We start from the raw sequence: 5000 nt of genomic DNA, 5'->3' as shown, positions 1-5000 counted from the left end.
ATTAAGTCATTTGTTATGTCTGACGTTGAGTTCTCCGCGCCCTCTCTGTTTGACCCCGCCGGGGAGACGGCCCCGTTGCGGCTCTGCACGTCTGACCGTGTTCGCCGGTGAGTGCGCGGTCCAGCCCTGCTGCGTGGGCAACCCCCCCACTACGTGCTGCTCTGTCTCCGTGGAGGGATGCCTCCCCACACACGGCCCTGCGCGCCGTACCTGGCCGAGTCCACAAATTCCCAGGATTACTGGTAGTTAAGCCCCCAAATTCCTTCATGCCTCGTCTGGCACGTCATTAAGTCACTAAGAGGGGGAGAGAGTGAGCTAGAATCAGAGAGAGAGAGACAGAGACAGAGAGAGATTCCTTCATTGCTGGGATGACCTTCACTTTCGCCCTCGTGCATAATTAAACAGAGCAGTGGCATACGCCTGGCATGGCCAGTCCCCTGCCTCCGACCGAGGGCCTCCGTGCCAAGATCACATCGGAAGTTTTTTTGCCCCCATGTAGGTGCAGCTTGAGCTCTCTGAGCCGGGGTAACGGGTGACCCTCCGGGCCCCAACTGCCACGGAGACATTCACGTTCTACATGTTATTTTCTCCCCTTCTCTTACTGGCTTTAATTTGCAGAAACTGGAGCGTGTTCGTCTTAATCCGATTGACGCCAAGGACGCCGTCCCCCACCAGACGCGGTGATGAAACCCTAACCGGACTAACGGATTACTGAGAACTAGCTGGGGGCACTTAACGCTGTCTCCTTTTCAGGCGCTGTGGCTAATCCCTGCTAGTTCACGTTGGGTATTAGCAATGCTAGCGTTAGCAGGTGAACTGTTCCTTTAAGAGGGAACAGAGACAGCCCGAGGTGGGCCGGTTCTGAGGATAACATGTACAAACAGTGCAGCGTGGGGTTTGTTTGAGATCTTGCACAACACTCAAAAGAGACCTTAAAACTCAACCCGGAGTCATGTGGACCAACAAGCCCGTTCTTGGTACATCATAAAAAGTACGCCCAACTACAGGAAGAGACCCAGAGTAACACCACAGATTAAGGCAGATGCAGAGTAACACCACAGAGTAAGACAGACCCAGAGTAACACCACAGAGTAAAGAAGATCCAGAGTAAGACAGACCCAGAGTAACACCACAGAGTAAAGCAGACCCAGAGTAACACCACAGAGTAAAGCAGACCCAGAGTAACACCACAGAGTAAAGCAGACCCAGAGTAACACCACAGAGTAAGACAGACCCAGAGTAACACCACAGAGTAAAGCAGACCCAGAGTAACACCACAGAGTAAGACAGACCCAGAGTAACACCACAGAGTAAGACAGACCCAGAGTAACACCACAGAGTAAAGCAGACCCAGAGTAACACCACAGAGTATGGCAGACCCAGAGTAACACCAGAGTAAAACAGACACAGAATAATCCCTGGAGTAAAACAAAGTAAACCAGAGTAAACCAGCAGAATAAACTAATAAACAGCTGTATGTGTGTTCCCAGATCACTTTCCAGTGACCACAGAACCAGTCCTGAGAACTGGTCTAGTATAAATCACCAGTCAGAAAGAAAACTGGCACGTCTTAGAAATCAGCAGAAAGATGATGTCATGAGCACGAGCTACGGAGGACTAGCACTGTTAGCTTGGTTGGAGAAACGTGAACTGCTGTGAATGATTTAGCAGTGCTGCCTGTTTGGGCTGAGCTGTTCCCACAGACCTAACCTACATATGCAGGTTTTAGGTACTGAGGCACCGAGGTCTGTCCTGGCTGGCCAGGGCATTCCCTGTGAGTCCTTGTTAAACTCTGTGCCCGAAGTGTAGCGCCGAACACCCACAGCTACTCATCCCCATCCGGTACCGGCTGGAGAAACATGTTGTAGAACTGACGATACTATCTTATTAGACACAGTCCTACCCGAGGACGTGCGGATGGGCAGGCTTGCTGTGGGTTGGAACAGGGAACATGCAGGAGGGCAGTGGGATTTTGTGCCGCTTCCTCCCCCCAACACGTCCGTAACCGGAGTAGGGCCGGTCCAGATCCGGTTGCTGCCGGGCAGATGTTGAGCGGGACAGCGGATGCAACGCAACACGAGCCCGTGTGCCTGAGAGGTGGGGCTTCTGCTTACGCGGGGAAACGATACGGGGCAGCCGGTGTGCGTTTTCAGTTCTCCATTAAGGAAGTTAGGTTCTAGAATGTTCAGCAGATGTCATGGCTGGAGGGCAGGACACACACACACACACACACACACACACACTCACTTTTATTGGACGGGCTTGCTAAAAGCTATGCTTATATACCTAAACCCTGTTCTTAACCACGCTGGCCTCCCCCCCGTCTGGTTTCACTGGATGTGTCAGACATCTCCACCTCCTGCAGGAGACACACAACAAGAGAAAAGCGTTTTAAAACAGGAGACCTTAAACGAACAGGAGAAAATAGCTGGAAAAGGACGGGCGAGTAGAATCCGTCGCAGGATAATTAAAAGGCATGAATCGTCATCACTGGTGGTAAAAGGACGGACGCTCCGAAGAGAGGCCTTCCCGTCTGAGGACGGCCAAAAATGATGGGCTGTAATTGCAGCGGCAGGAACGCAAGCCCGATGGCACGCCGCCTGGCAGCGGTTCCGGCACCCTGCGAGGGAGTTAGGGGAAGGGGGTGGAGTTAAAATCTGGATCATCGCTTGGGCGATGAGCCAAACCTCATCTCCAGGGACACTTCCCAAATGTTCCGAGCATCTCCTCGTGGGTGTGCGGACACGGCACGTCTGACACTTTAGAAGGGCAGGCTTGCCGGCGACAATGAGACACACACACAGAAACACTTAAGAGCTTTTTTCCCAAGCGTTTGGCGATTCCGGTGGGAATCGGGTCATATCGCTGGGTGAACGAGTCCTGGGTTCGGTTTAAACCGCCAACCGTCCCATATAGTCTCAGTTCCTCCTCTGTTGCATTCAACAGACTGTTTTGCAAGATTGCACAAGATTCCAAGAGAAGCCAAGCCATGACCTTCCGACCTGCACCATGCTGCTTTGACCCCAGGAGGCACAAGTTCTCGCTCAGTGTGAAGGAGTCTTTCACAGTGATACAGACACACACATTGTGTCTTCTGGAACATAATGGGGCCTGCTGATGTTGCCTGCTGACGTTGCCTGGTGACATTGCCTGGTGATGAGCCTGGTGACAGGCCTGGCGACGTTGCCTGGCGACGAGCCTGGCGACGGGGCCTGGTGACGTTGCCTGCTGACGTTGCCTGGTGACGAGCCAACATATTCCAAATGCCCGTGAAGCCATCCTGCAGTGCTGGAGTTTTTGGAGGTTTTTGCATATGTCCTGATGCCAATGGTTCCAGTAAAACTGGAAACAGTAATGATGGGTGGCAGGCTCTCCCTGAACACCGCCCCTTCTCTTTTTCTCTTCTCAACATTGACTCTGTTTTGTTTCGCGTTGTGTGCAGAACCCCTTCTTTCCAGCCGCTGAGGGATTCTGTGCCTTTGCTGTGTTTATTCTGCTCTGCTCGCTGACAGCAGGTTGGTGGCGTGGTCTCTGTCCCTACCGCCACGCCTCACCTCTGCTCTGTCCGTGTCTCCCCGCCGAGTCCTGGGAGCGCGCGCTGACTGGCCTGCTCGTTATCCGTCTAGGTCTCCTCCCCCCCTCTTTCTCTTCAACCCCCCCCCCTCTCTCTCTCTCTCTCTCTCACACACTCGTCTTCCCCCTCTCTTTTTCCCTGTCTCTTTCACTACTCCCGAGCAGCTAATCTCTTTTTCATAGCCCACCCACAGCCAGGGATGGTTCGTGGGGTGCAGCTGGACACCCGACGTTCAGAGCCAGGGGCGGGGCTCTCTGGTATGCCCAAGCCCCACCCACACACACACAGCCACACTCACACACACACAGCAGTGTTGCATGCTTGCTGTCTAACTGCCTGGAACAAAATAATCACTTCCTCATAAAACCTCTCACCCTCTATTGTAGAGCGATTGCTCATATGCCTGGGGCTAAAACGTCCGTGCCCAACAAATTCTGTCATCTAAACACCTTTAAAACGCAGGACATGAACCCCACTGGGGTCGGGATCGAGGGGTGCTGGGGGTTCGGGCCGAAGGGGTTGGTTTTAGGGCGAGCGAGCGGGTCAAGTGAGGGAGTGGTTGGTTTCAGGCCAAGTGGATGCGGTTTCAGACTCAGTGTGGCTGGTTTTGGGCGAAGTAGGTGTGGTTTTGTGATGAGCGGGTGTGGTTTTGGGAAGAGTGGGTGTGGCTTCATTCTGAGTGGGAGTGATTTTTGGGGCTGAGAGGGTAGATGTGTGTGTGTGTATCTGTGGGTGTGTGTGTGTGTCTGTCTGTGTGTCTGTGTGTGTGTCTGTGTGTGTGTGTGTGTGTCTGTGGGTGTGTGTCTGTGGGTGTGTGTGTGTGTGTGTGTGTCTGTGTGTGTATCTGTGGGTGTGTGTGTGTCTGTGTCTGTCTGTGTGTCTGTGTGTGTGTGTGTTTGTGTGTGTGTGTGTGTGTGTGTGTGTGTGTGTATCTGTGTGTGTGTGTGTGTGTATCTGTGTGTGTGTGTGTGTGTGTGTCTGTGGGTGTGTGTCTGGGTGTGTCTGTGTGTGTGTGTGTGTGTGTGTGTGTGTCTGTGTGTGTGGGTGTGTGTGTGGGTGTGTGTATTTGTGTGTGTGTGTGTGTGTGAGTGTGTGGGTGTGCGTGTGTGTGGGTGTGCGTGTGTGTGGGTGTGCGTGTGTGGGTGTGCGTGTGTGTGTGTGTGTGTGGGTGTGTGTGTGGGTGTGTGTGTGGGTGTGTGTGTCTGTGTGTGTGTGTGTGTGTGTGTGTGTGGGGGTGTGTGTGTGTGTGTGTATCTGTGTGTGTGTGTGTGTGTGTGTGTGTGGGGGTGTGTGTGTGTGTGTGTATCTGTGTGTGTGTGTGTGTGTGTGTGTGTCTGTGGGTGTGTGTGTCTGTGTGTGTGTGTGTCTGTGGGTGTGTGTCTGGGTGTGTCTGTGTGTGTGTGTGTGTGTGTGTCTGTGTGTGTGG

At 53.2% G+C, this 5000-nt stretch overlaps 1 long non-coding RNA gene across 4 annotated transcripts in view; it reads left to right on the top strand.

Annotated features, from left to right (window-relative positions):
- LOC113587347 (uncharacterized) overlaps positions 1 to 5000 on the top strand; it is a 72424-nt gene that overhangs the window by 28915 nt on the left and 38509 nt on the right. The gene's annotated exons all lie outside the window — the stretch shown is intronic.

The sequence above is a fragment of the Electrophorus electricus genome, chromosome 14 (genome assembly GCF_041902795.1).
Source record: "Electrophorus electricus isolate QZ-2024a chromosome 14, ASM4190279v1, whole genome shotgun sequence".
In the NCBI taxonomy this organism is placed as follows: Eukaryota; Metazoa; Chordata; class Actinopteri; order Gymnotiformes; family Gymnotidae; genus Electrophorus; species Electrophorus electricus.
Note: the sequence above shows the minus strand (reverse complement) of the source record. Positions and strands in the feature narration are given on the sequence as shown.